This window comes from Monodon monoceros, unplaced genomic scaffold, assembly GCF_005190385.1.
Source record: "Monodon monoceros isolate NGI ecotype Baffin Bay Population unplaced genomic scaffold, NGI_Narwhal_1 Super_Scaffold_20, whole genome shotgun sequence".
In the NCBI taxonomy this organism is placed as follows: Eukaryota; Metazoa; Chordata; class Mammalia; order Artiodactyla; family Monodontidae; genus Monodon; species Monodon monoceros.
This window is the reverse complement of record NW_021703777.1, coordinates 107,601,494-107,614,345: the sequence shown is the minus strand read 5'-3', so window position 1 is coordinate 107,614,345 and position 12,852 is coordinate 107,601,494. Positions and strand designations below refer to the sequence as shown.

The window sequence follows — 12,852 nt, the reverse complement described above, 5'->3', positions numbered from 1 at the left end:
CTTTGGAACTTAGGGAAGGTCTAGGAGGCTGAAGCCTTTATCCTGCAAATAAGAAATGGGGGACCTGGAAAGGCTTTTGTGCCCCAGGAGGGCCCCATGGGTTCCTGCTTGGTTTCATCATCACTTTCAAATGTCGAACACATTTACCAAACTGGAATAATCCTTACTCTCTGGATAAACTCTAGCCCATGTTTCACACTGTTCCTTCATTCTGGAATGTCACATGCCTAGTCTCCCCTGTTCCCTATCCTGCCGTGGTGTTAAGTCCTACCAGAAGCCATGTTCTCTTACAGCCTTGTAATCCCTCCATCAGCACAATTCTTAGCACGATTCTTTTTATGACTTGATTATGACTGACCGTGTTCTTTCATGTGTGATAGTCACTACTAGTTAGTAGACTCTGAGGGCAGGAAGGGGTGTAATGCTTCTATTCCCCACTGTGCTTAAAATGGGGTTTTGCAATTGGTAGATCTCAGCGATGGAGTCCTGAAGGAAGGAATATATTGTGGGGATCAGAAGCAGATACCAATTGTGCAGTCAAATATATTCTAATTGTTTCAAATATTTTATTTTCATATATTTCTATTCAATATATAAGAGGCCTTCCCTGCCCACCATAGCTGATGGAGTCCTGTCACTCCTGGCCCCCTTGCTGTGCTTTAATTTTGCACCTGAAAACATATCACTATGACTGTAGATACGCTATAGAGCCTCCAGTTAGTTTCTGTCTGCCTCTGGAATGTAGGCTTCGTGAGCTCAAGGCCTTCATCTTTTTTGACACTTAGAACCTTTAGCAAGAACTCAGTCAACATTTATTGAACAAGTGAATGGATAACTGAAAGAATCATAGGCTTTACTCTGCTAAAGTATGGATAGTATCAGTTCTAAGTTTCTAAAAGTATAAAAACAGGCTTCCTAATAACTTGTTTTGGAGGTTTAGACGTTAAGTTTTCAGAGTAATTCTAAGAAATGGAAGCCCTTCCAGGAACGCTGTTTAGAGGCGTTCAACATGGTCCTGAGTTTGACACACCATCATAGGCTATCATGCAATACAGCCTCTAACAAAAATAGGCTGTTTTGAACCCCTGGTAGTAGAACTACTTGCTTTTATACCAAGAAGGTCGGGAAAAGCACCAAAATCTGTATGTGATATGTGCTGAGAAGTTCATGCTGTGAGATCTAAAGTTCTTAGGAGGTTACCTAAAGTGAAAAAACATGTCAGCAAGGCCTGTGGTGGGTCCATGTGTGCTAAATGGGTCTGTGACAGGATCAAGCTCACTTTCCTTAATGTGGAGCAGAAAATCCTGGTCAAAGTGTGAGAGGTACAAGCGCAGAGTCAGAAAGCTTAAAAAAAAAAACTTTTATGAGTAATAAAAAAAAAAAAAAACCCTAAAAGACTTGTTCTATTTAAAAAAAAAAAAAAAAAAAGAAAGTAACTATGCTAAATAACTGTAAGAGGAGGTTTCAAAAGTGTAGTCAGAGCCCAGAAACATTTTAGTTTAATTTGGTGAGTTTAACTCTTTCTTATCTTAATTTTCTTCTTTCAATACCAAAAGAGTATATTGGGAAATAACTGCTTCTCTTCAGCATAGGACTTTGCTCCCCAGGCAGACGTTGGAGCTAAGTCAAGGGTTAAACAAAATAACAGGTCAGAGGATGAGGAGGTGATGCTGCCACACCTTTTCTTCCCGTCCCCACTTTCATCTCAGACTCCTGTCATTCTCTAAGCCCCATCTTCCTAAAGCATCTCACCCCACCTCCTTTCCTTGCTGTTTGCCCAAGTGCGATATCACCCAGTGCTTTGCATACAAATTCAATTCCTGTTCACGTCTAAAAGAGTGTAACATTTGTAAGGAAATGGAAATGCTTTTGCTATGCTTTCAAAGTAGGATGAGGCTGTCCTTGAGGTTTGAGGTTTATCTGTACAGCACCTGGCACCCAGGGGACCTCAGTAAATATTTGAAGAAATGAATGAACCATGTACAGAGGAGGCAGCCCAAAGGCCACTTCAGGTCACAATGGAACACTCTTTATCAGCACTTATCTGACTTGATTGCTTGGTGACACTCGACCCTCTCTTTGCTTTGACCCTTTTTCCATGACACTCCTTGGTTTTCCTCTTACCTTTTGGTTGTCTCTTCTTATTCTTTCCTGCTTGTTTTTCACCTCCCCCTTAAGTGGTGGTACCTCCCTCCCAGTTAGGTTCTACCCTGATCCTCAGAATATTCCCCCTGGATGACCTCATCCAGGTTCCTGACTTCAGCCATCACCATGCAAATGTGGATGACTTCCCAGCCCAACATTTCTAAGTCCCACGCCCTATGTGTCTCTTTGTTTCTCTTTTTTAAAAAATTTATTTATTTGTTTATTGTTGGCTGTGTTGGGTCTTTGTTGCTGCACCTTTGTTGCTGCGCGAGGGCTTTCTCTAGTCGCGGGAGCGGGGGCTATTCTTCGTTGTGGTGCGCGGGCCTCTCATTGTGGTGGCTTCTCTTGTTGCAGAGCACGGGCTCTAGGCACACAGGCTTCAGTAGTTGTGGCTCGTGGGCTCAGTAGTTGTGGCTCACGGGCTCCAGAGCTCAGGCTCAGTAGTTGTGGTGCACGGGCTCAGTTGCTCTGTGGCATGTGGGATCTTCCCGGACCGGGACTCGAACCCGTGTCCCCTGCACTGACAGATGGATTCTCAACGACTGCACCACCAGGGAAGCCCCTATGTGTCTCTTTCAATCTCTACCAGTAAGTCACACATTCTTATTAACTATTAACTAAATACTAGAATACCACTTCTTTACTGCCCACCCACAAAGCTAACACCAGCTACCGGGTCAGACAAACCAGAAACCTGAGAACCACCACCTACTCTCCCTTTTGCCTTTCTCCCCACATTAAATTAGTTGCTAAGACCTGTCTGTTCTACCTTCTCTGCTGAATTCATTTCAATTCACGTAGGGAATGATTACTCTGATGGGCTACCATCTTCCAAATGGCGTTCGCCTATCCATCTTCACCAGTCCTGGCTTCTTCTCATGACGAGAATTGCAGTTACCTGGCATCTCTGCCCAACAGCTTCCATTCCCCCAGGTGTCCTCCATGTGACCATGGCTGGGCGGGCTTTCTAAAAATCTTATCTAACTCTGCCCCTCCTGCTTCAACCCTCAGTGGCCCCCTGTGCCTTCAAGAGTCAAAAGTTCAAACTAGTCGCATGTAGGTAGAAAAGTCATTCAGGATACTACCTCCTAATCCTCCAACCTCATTCCCTACTCCTCTGGTGCCCTGGTCGGTCCAAACTCCTTGTTCAGTTTCCAACATGCCCCACTGAATGCTTGTCCCCGCCGTGCTTCCTGCCCGAGCACTTTTTCTCCTGTTCTTTAGCTGTTCTGCTCTTTGAAAACTGGTTCGTCCTGCAAGAGAGTTTAGTTTCACTTCTGCCCTCCTTTTTTATGCCTGCTTCTGTCCTCCTCACATCCCTCTGAGCGTTTGGAAGGCTTGTAAAGTCGTTTCCTTGTCGCCCTCACTAGACTGAGCGGTCTGAGGTATGTGTCTCTGGCATCTCGAATAGCGCAGACCAGTGTTTTTCAAAGTGGGACCCGCAGGCCTTCCCGTGTCGGAATCATTTAGCCATTGTCAACACTCATGTTCTTAGGCCCTCCCCTCCCCCCTAGGACCTAGAAAATCAGAATTTCTGGGTGTTTTTACACAGACTCCCCAGGTAATTTTTATGAGTATACGTATTCAACCAATATATTTAAGTAAACAAATCAGCTGGAGCCTTTGAGCTTATTTTTGAATTCACATACACTGCATGACTTGGATTTGTTGCTGATACTTCTATCAATACTCCTCCTGTTTATAGAAGACCATTTAATTTCCTAGAGAAAAGTTTGCCTCTATGTCATAAAATGAACTGGGGATTTGGAAGTCCTGTGGCCAATTCTAAACACTTTAATAAACAATTTGAACAGTTCAAATTAAATAATCCACACAACTAGATTTAAGCAGCCCTGATGCCTCTTCTTGTTCTTTCGGTGAACACTTGGCCTCACCTCTCTGGAACTCAGTTTTTCTCTGTGCAAATTCAAATCACCGGGCATAGCTCCAGATGGCTTACAGGAATTTGAAGATCATTGTGGCAGATACTTGATGTGTTTCATCATTTTCAGTTCAATGTCCAAGGTGTAGCCCCTACACATAATATAAAATTATTGCTCAGGAGTCTTCCTCAACTACAGAAGATTATTTATGTACGAAGAAAGTAAAAAACAGTGCAGCCGGAACTTCTATGTACGAGTGGGAGTGAGAAGTCTCTAGTGATCTTTAAACTCACCAACTATCCCCTTGAATAGAAATATGTACTTACCGATGTTTATATGCATTTAAGTGCCAATATAAATACACACTCGTGCACAAATGTAACTTTGCTCTCTTTGATATCCTGCAAGGATTTATATTCGTGTGCATATAAACTAGCCTGAAAATCCTGGAGCCTGCCAGACAGGTTGCACCTTTGAATAAGGATAGCTGTTGTGAACTTTAGCCCACATGTTTGCTTAAAGAGAACTGTCCAGTCCCTGGTGGCCAGTGCTTTTGTCCGGTTTGTGCAGTACTTATTATTGTGTAACTTTAATTTGCCCAAAATTGTCTACAAAGCATTTTATCCTTTTGTTTTTCTGGACAGTTATTCCCTTGGACCAGAGTGTTGCTCCTGCTTTAGCATTCGGGGCTCAGTCATTTTTAATACTTGGCCAATCAAGCTCAACTAAGTGAGAGTAATTGTGGCCAAAATGCCTGGGCAGGATGTAGGGAGTTTTGGGGTTTTGTTTTCCTGTTTTCCTGCTGTTTTTTTGGTAACAACACAATAGATCAGGTAGCCTAGCGTCTTTTATAGAAGGAGCCTCTACACATGTCACTACATAAACATTTACATTTTAGAGGTAATGGCTTGCTTGTTGCCACCCACATTATTAAATCGCTGCATGCCGTGTATTTCAGTAGCAAAGAACTTGGTACGTTGTATTCAGAGAAGTTTGAATAGAAATTCAGAATATTCATTAAGAGTATGTTGCGAACTAACAGAAAAATTAACAAATAGAACCTTAATTAAGTATGGAGATTTCCTTGTTTCATTCAACAAAAGTCCGGAGCATGCAATCTAGAGTTGATGAAGCAGCCCAGTGATGCCATTTGGAAACCAAGCTCATTTCATCTTTCTGTGCCTCTGGCTTTCTCTCTCGTGGCTATAAGATGGCTACCACCAGGCATCCAGTCTGTGACAAGGCAGGAAAGAGAAGTGCAAAGGAGCAAAACTCCAAAGGGTGTGTCAGCTAAATTAAGCAAGCTTCCCCAGAAGTCCCATCTGGCCACTTCAGCTTATGCATCATTGCCAGAACTCTATCACATGACTACCCCTAGACTAATTGCTGGGAGGGAGCCAGGGAGAAGGGCATTGTGATTGGCAGTTCAGTCATACCGCCATCCTCAGACAGCTTCCCTAAGGATCCAGTCCATTGAAACTAGGGTTCCAACCGAAGGACATCTATGGAGCACATCGCTTACTATAATGTTTGCCCTGGTGTTGTGCCATCTCTTGAGAGACTCAGGGACTTTCCAGGTGATGACTCTGGGTACATTCCTCTCATGTGGTGAGAAGTGAAAGCAATCCAGTCTAGATGTGCCTCACCTGAGAAAATATATACAATACAATAACAAGATTCGATCTTTACAAGTAATCATTAAATTTCTCTTCAGTAGGGACGCTCCCCAAACTTTCTCAAAATACACTTTAGTTTAAAACAATTTATACACAATTTTCTGGGAGTAAATCTGTTGTATAGAGCAAGATAAACCTGTACTTTAAAAAGGTTTATTTTACCTTTGAGGCATGAATGTAAAATTCATAACGTAAAATCTTGGTAATCACTCACATACTTACTGGATCTTCATAAGTGTGTTCCACGGGAACTTAGAACTTTACAAGTTCTGCCCTGATGGTTGGGAAAATGGGTGAATGTTTTCTTAGTCCTGAAACTGACATTATTGCACGCCACTGGTTGACACAGGAGGGAGCATAATTTTATAGCTAAGATCACGATAAGCACCAAAACCATGAGGAAATATTACACTTTGCTGCATTCCCTATACTCACAGATGGGTAGAGTGAAAGTAATTTGCAGAAATCACCTGACTAACCTCATAACACCCATACATTGAACATTAGATCATGTGATCAGTTCCTATGAAATGACTCCCCACCTAAGAATGTTCAGACTGGGGACTTCCTGTATCCACATTGCACATGCCTGCCTTGTCTTCAGCTCCAGGCCCTGCCCTTATCTAAAACCTGTGCTACTCACTCAAGCTCCTGCTTTGATCTTATCAGTGAGCAACCTCTATATATCACAAGCAAAAGCATGTTGACTTCATTCATTTAAATGCTTCAGTGGCTTCCTATTGCTCTTAGGATTAAAAAGAAATGTCTTAACATAGTCTATAGGAGCCCTCATAATCTTGCTTCCACCTATCTTGGACCATCAGCTCAAAACTCTCAAAACCTACTCTTGGGATCTGAAGGTCAAACACACTAAATTCCTTATAGTTATTTGAATGTGCTCTCTCTCTCTTGCTTTGGTCTCTGCCCATATTATTCCCACTTACTCATCTTGTCTAAATCTGGGTGAGGGTGCATGCATAGTATTATTGGAGTGTTTCCTTATGATCTTATTCCTCCACTTTCCCATACACTTGTCTATTACCCCCCAAAGACTTTAAAGTCTCCAAGGAACCAGGGAGTGTGTCTATTTTGTTAACTCTCCTCAATGCCTTGCACATTGTCAGTGCTTAATAAATATTTATTGAGTTGCAATATGAAAGAATGAATCAGAACTCTCCTTACTCTTAGCCCAGATAAACTCTTCGCAGCACAAATTCAGCAAAATTTGGCACCGTAAGCCAAAAGGCTTTGTAAATTTTTATTAATTAAGAGGTAAGTATCTTTGATGTCTGTTATTAGACTAAGCTATCATCCTCCAAGCAATTCCTGAAAAAGTATATCTTTCAACTGAAGTAGCTTATTACGAAGAAAAGTTCCTAGGTTTCAGTTTTCTGGTTAAAGGGCAGAGAATTTTAGATTAATGTGTTTGTTAAATGCTCACATAAATGAGAATCTTGAGAAGCTTAGTGAGATGTAGGCTTACCTTCTCATCCTCAGAGTCCTAGAGCAGCTACAGTGCAATGTCCTGTCTCTGTTCTTAATGCAGAGTACAAGAGGTTGCCTGCCACTCTTCCTTTCAGTTTTCCTCCCTTGTCAAAGTCTTTGCTAGTTGTAATGCACTAATATTTTTTTTGTAAATATGATATTAGCCAGAAGTTTTTTATTTGATGGTAGGATATAATTGATTTTGATGTGCCTTACAGTTATGTTATCTTTGAGGTAGGAAATCAAAGAACCCGGAGGGATGGTGGTGGCTGAAGACAGGGAGCTCAATGATCATGATGATCTTGACGTAGATCGAGCTCAAGTCTAAAAGTCTTGTAAGAGTCGTAGTGAAGTGCAGACTTTTAGGGTTACTTTTTGTTCTTAGTCTGTTCAGGCTGCTATAACAAAATAACCACAGACTGAGTCGCTTAAGTAACAACGTTTTCTCACAATTCTGGAGTCTGGAAAGTCCAAGATCAAGACACCAGCAGATTCAGTGTCGGGAAAGGGCCTGCTCCCTAGACGGTCGTGTTCTCTCTTTAACCTCACACGGAGCTTTCTTTTATAAGGGCACTAATTCCATTCAGGAGATCTCTGCCCTCATGACCTAATCACCTCCCGCAGACCCCACCTCCTATCATACCACAATGGAGGTTAGGATTTCAACATGAATTGTAAAGGGAACACAGACATTCAGACCACAGGACTCTTCTAGATTCAGAAGTTTAGGGAGGCGGGAATCTACAGCCATAAGAAGCACCGCCTCCCTCCCTTTTTTGAGTCTGCCCTGCTCCCTCCCAACTCAGACTAGGATCTGACATTTTTTGTTTATGACTTTCATTTTAGCAGGTTTTTCTCAATCTCTAATTCTCACTCCCAATCTCTAGCTCTCTTTTCTCACTCAAATTAAAACTTATATATATTTTTTTAATTAAAAAAATAATATATCCTCTTTTAAAATATGTGTTGCATAGACGCAAGTGGAAAATAAAACTTACCCTTAAATCAACCATCTCAATGTAACTTTTTAATAAAAAGTAAATAAAGAAAATTAACTTTTATCCACCCCTTTCTTTATATATATTAATATAGTTTTGGCCTTTCATTTCACAGGCAGAGAGATCTGAGTTCTGTAAGGATGTGAAGATATCTTTTGCGACATTAGAAAGGATGAACTAGGGAAATACAGAGTGTTTTAAAAAGTAAGTTTTTGGCCTTTAAAGAAACGGCTATACCTTATATTTGGAGTGTTATGATAACTTCCTAAAATTGGGATTAGGTTATAGTGTATATAGCGTTATTACTTGGTTGAAAGTTTAAAACCTAACTGCAACTCACTTAAGCTCTGGAATAAAAGGCCTAATTTTTTTATTTTAATGGAAATAGTTGCTACAGTGTATTTTAAAAGAAATTCGCTTAGCTCCTTTTTTAGTTTTAAAGTCATATTTTATTCATTTTATTTGCCTCTTTTTCTAAAGTTTTGATTTCCGCAGTACCATTGGGCTTTGCTTCTTATATGTATATTTAGAGAACTACACATTAAAAAGTCACTTGTGTCCTACATCCCCCTGCTGACTCAGGAAAAAAATGGAAAACGTATTTCCTTGTCCTTGTCAGGAATTATTATCCCTTTTCTTGCCACTTGGACCTAAAACCAGTTTGCCAGTGAAGCAGAATTAATGTGCTTGTAGAAAATCAAATTCTGTCTCTAGTTGGGAATAATCCTGTCAATTTTTTGAAGAACCAGCTTTTGATTTTGTGTATTCAGGTTTGGGTTTGCAGGAGGAAATCCCGAAAGAACACTACACATCGTTATGAGAAAGATTAAATAAGTTCATCTCTAGTGTCAAGCTACTTTAGATCTGTCTTAATTTAAGATTCTACCATGGTACCTCATAATCTTTGTCTACAGACTAACTTAATTCACAAAAGATCAGAAACTGAGAAGTTTGGGGATTTCTTAGGAACTCAGATTTACAATTATAATTACCCCCTAAATAAAATGTTGTTTGCTTATACAAATTAATAAACTTTCTTTACCATAGTCTATATACTTTTATGCTCATTCTTCCTGAATGATATTTATGACTATGCAAACATAGCTGTATTTATCAATAGATGAAAACTTACTGAAAGAAGCAGAATTATTGTTCAGATATACACTTAGAGATACATGCTCAAAGGATATCTCAGTATACTGAAATTTCCAAAGGCAAAATTAGCAGAACCTGGTAATTGTAAACACAGAAGACAGTTCTTGCCCATGTTATTTTTCTCTGCCTAGTTTTTTCCAGAGGGGTTCACTCCCTTACCATAAGTCTTTTGCTCAAATTCACCTTCTCAGTGTGTCTGCCCTGGCCACCTTATTTAGATTGTGGTCTGTCCCTCACTTCCCGCCTTATTTTCCCCTCACACTGCTTTACTTTCTCTTCTTTCCATCGTATGTATAATCTTGTAACGTATCTTATTTATTTTCTTTTTTATTGTCTGTCTCCAGATGTGTAACCTCCATGAGTACAGGCTTTCTTGTCTGTTTTGTTCATTGATGTATTCCCAGAGCCTAGAACTGTGCTTGGCACACGGTAGGTGCTTGATTAGTACTTCTTGAATGAATAATCAGGAGTTCCAACTGGAGTCGGAAAAGAATATGGAAAATTTCTTTTTCTGTGAGGTTATTTGTGCTGTCAAAATGTACAACTTTTCTTCCTTGGAGAAGCTATTAAGACCAGACATAAGTTTTCAGTGACCATATGCCATATAAATTTCAGTGAATATATGACATAAATTGTTAGATTCAGTCAATTTACCCCCCTAAAATTCATCAAATTAATGAGAAAAAAAAAGGATTCATCATATTGGTGTCATTTAGGTAAAACCTCTGCTTTTTTTTTTTTTTTTTTTTTTTTTTTTTTTTTGCGGTACGCGGGCCTCTCACTGTTGTGGCCTCTCCCGTTGCGGAGCACAGGCTCCGGACGTGCAGGCTCAGCGACCATGGCTCACGGGCCCAGCCGCTCCGCGGCATGTGGGATCTTCCCGGACCGGGGCACGAACCCGTGTCCCCTGCATCGGCAGGCGGGCTCTCAACCACTGCGCCACCAGGGAAGCCCAAACCTCTGCTTTTTTGCTTTATCATATGCAGTTACGGATAAGAATTCTTGATCTCAGTGCCCACCCATGTACAGTCAGGCAAGGCTGTTTTGCCCATGGTCATATGCATGCCGCGTCTTTAATGAGAATATTATCGACTGATAGACCTCACAGTGGACCTACTCAAAGAGTTTGTAGGTGGGAGAAAGATTTAACTCTAAAAAGAGATTAGATTTTGGCATCACATGCCACTCTTGAGGTGAAAAATCTTCTTATTGGAGCTACTTTGTACTGAGAACTGCTAGTCCAGTCTCTGCCCCTCGACTGTTCTGATGAGTGGAATTCTAGCCCAGCTGCTCACTTCCCTGCCCCAAGCAGCCAGTAGGAGCCAAATGAGGCGGATACTGATGAGAAAAGGAGCCTCTCAAAGCCCTTTCATAACTTCAGTCCTTTTTGACGTACGGGTAGACTCCCTTGGGTGCTCCCTTTTCGTGTAAAGCTCTAAGGGAAGTTATGGGCGAGAGGCAGGACTAGAAGTTGAAAACCAATTACCTAGGATCATCAACTGTTGCTGACCCAAAGCAGACGATGCACCAGAGGTCAAATAGCTGATAGATATTTGCTCATGGTCAGTCAGGCTCACCCAATGCCAGGTGTGTAGAATTGAGGGACGATTCTTGGCCAGTATCTGGTTTGGAATAATCAGATTGTGCCCTATCTGTATCCTGCGGTTATCCTTTGAATGTCTGCTGACTTCCAAGAAATGATGCCAGTTTTACAAATCTGGGTTAGATCAGAACTTTCCCTTACGGCCAGGTTTGCTTTCGCCTCTCACCAGCAAGGCAGAAGCAACCTCACAATACAGCATTGTTATATCCACCCGTGAGGCTGCATGGCCAACTGATCTCAGCTCAGACTTGCTGCAATCAACATTTTTTATTGTGAAAATACTGTAAGTTGTGCAAAGAATGAGCATTGTACGATATTAATATCCTAACATTCCATGGGCCTTTTAACTGCAGTGTAAATCAGCCAAATGGTCAAATTCAACTCTTTACTGGTAGCCTAGTAATTAAATGACTATAAAAGGATCTGCTTTTTCTACCTACTATAAATAGGTCAGGAAAAAAAAAGCATATCTTCCATAACATTTAAAAATTTTTCTTTTAGAAATACCTAATTTACCACACCACTCCCTCTAGTTGCAGGCATCTGAAATAAAGCAAACTTTCCTTTCCACCTAAAAAAAAAAAAAAAAAAAAAACAAACAGAAATACCTAATTTAGAAGGCTTATTTATAGCCGTTTTTAATTGTTATTATTTCTAAACATACTTTTAGGTGGACCAGTACTTTTCAGCTCAGTTCAAGAGTGACCTGTGTGTGCCATCTAAGAAACATGTCCTGTGTCCTGTCTAGGACTTTTTTTAAGAATAAAGTGTTCAGATCATTGTTTCACAATGTAACCGCTCTTCATACTCAAGCTGAGATATCTAAATGATGTGTTTTCATAAAAGCTCTTGTATATTACAAACTTAGATAGTGAAGTTTTGCTTATTTATTATTTTCAAAGTACTCACAAAAGACTAATATCAAATTCACAGATGTTCTGGTATGTATACCTTTAAAATGACTAAACAGGACTTGAAATGCTTTTGGCCATAGAGACTCAACCAGCCTGATTTTTGGCGTTTGAGTCTCTTATAACATCTATTTTTTTTTTTTTTTTAAGAAGATGTTGGGGGTAGGAGTTTATTAATTTATTTATTTTTGCTGTGTTGAGTCTTCGTTTCTGTGCGAGGGCTTTTTCTAGTTGTGGCAAGCGGGGGCCGCTCTTCATCGTGGTGCGCAAGCCTCTCACTATGGCGGCCTCTCTTGTTGCGGAGCACAGGCTCCAGACGCGCAGGCTCAGTAGTTGTGGCTCACGGGCCTAGCTGCTCCGCAGCATGTGGGATCTTCCCAGACCAGGGCTCAAACCCGCGTCCCCTGCATTAGCAGGCAGATTCTCAACCACTGCACCACCAGGGAAGCCCCAAACATCTATTTTTCCCCCCGATAATAAGCAATTGTATTAGGTACCATGTATTGAGGACTTACAGTGTGTCAGATGCTGCCAGGTACAGTATTTTGATGATTTACAACAAGCCTGAGAAGGCAGTGTTACTTTCCCAGCTTTTTTGATGAGGATACTGAGGCAGATAAGATGTACAGTATTTTACTCAAGATCACAGAGCCAATATGATGACTTACAGCCAGGATTGAAACCCAGGTCTTTGTGACTCCAGTAGATATGATGGTGACTACTCTGGTATCTTCCAATAAGACATGTGCAGAAGTATATGGAATAAAATTTGTGTAATTTTATATAATCATGCAACCACCACCAAAATGCTTGGTGTGTTGGTTAGCATTTTGTACTTTTAAAATTTAAAATATTTTTAAACATTTATTATATAAAATTTTCATCTTTCATTATTAAACTAGTAGAAAAAGGTATTCAGTACATAAAAGTAAATTGGAGAAAAAAAGCATGCATAATCCTGCCACCCAGTAATAACCACTGTAAAATTGGAGTGAG

At 40.6% G+C, this 12,852-nt stretch overlaps 1 protein-coding gene and 1 pseudogene across 4 annotated transcripts in view; both read left to right on the top strand.

Moving 5' to 3' along the window:
- ELOVL6 (ELOVL fatty acid elongase 6) overlaps positions 1-12,852 on the top strand; it is a 134,937-nt gene that overhangs the window by 51,781 nt on the left and 70,304 nt on the right. The window contains exon 2 of one of the 4 annotated variants that reach the window (XM_029234893.1): positions 8,303-8,391. The exons of the other annotated variants lie outside the window; for them this stretch is intronic. The gene's annotated coding sequence lies outside the window, so the exon portion shown is untranslated. The remainder of the gene's footprint in view (positions 1-8,302; positions 8,392-12,852) is intronic. 4 annotated transcript variants of the gene reach the window in all.
- Positions 183-2,391, top strand: LOC114902574 (annotated as a pseudogene).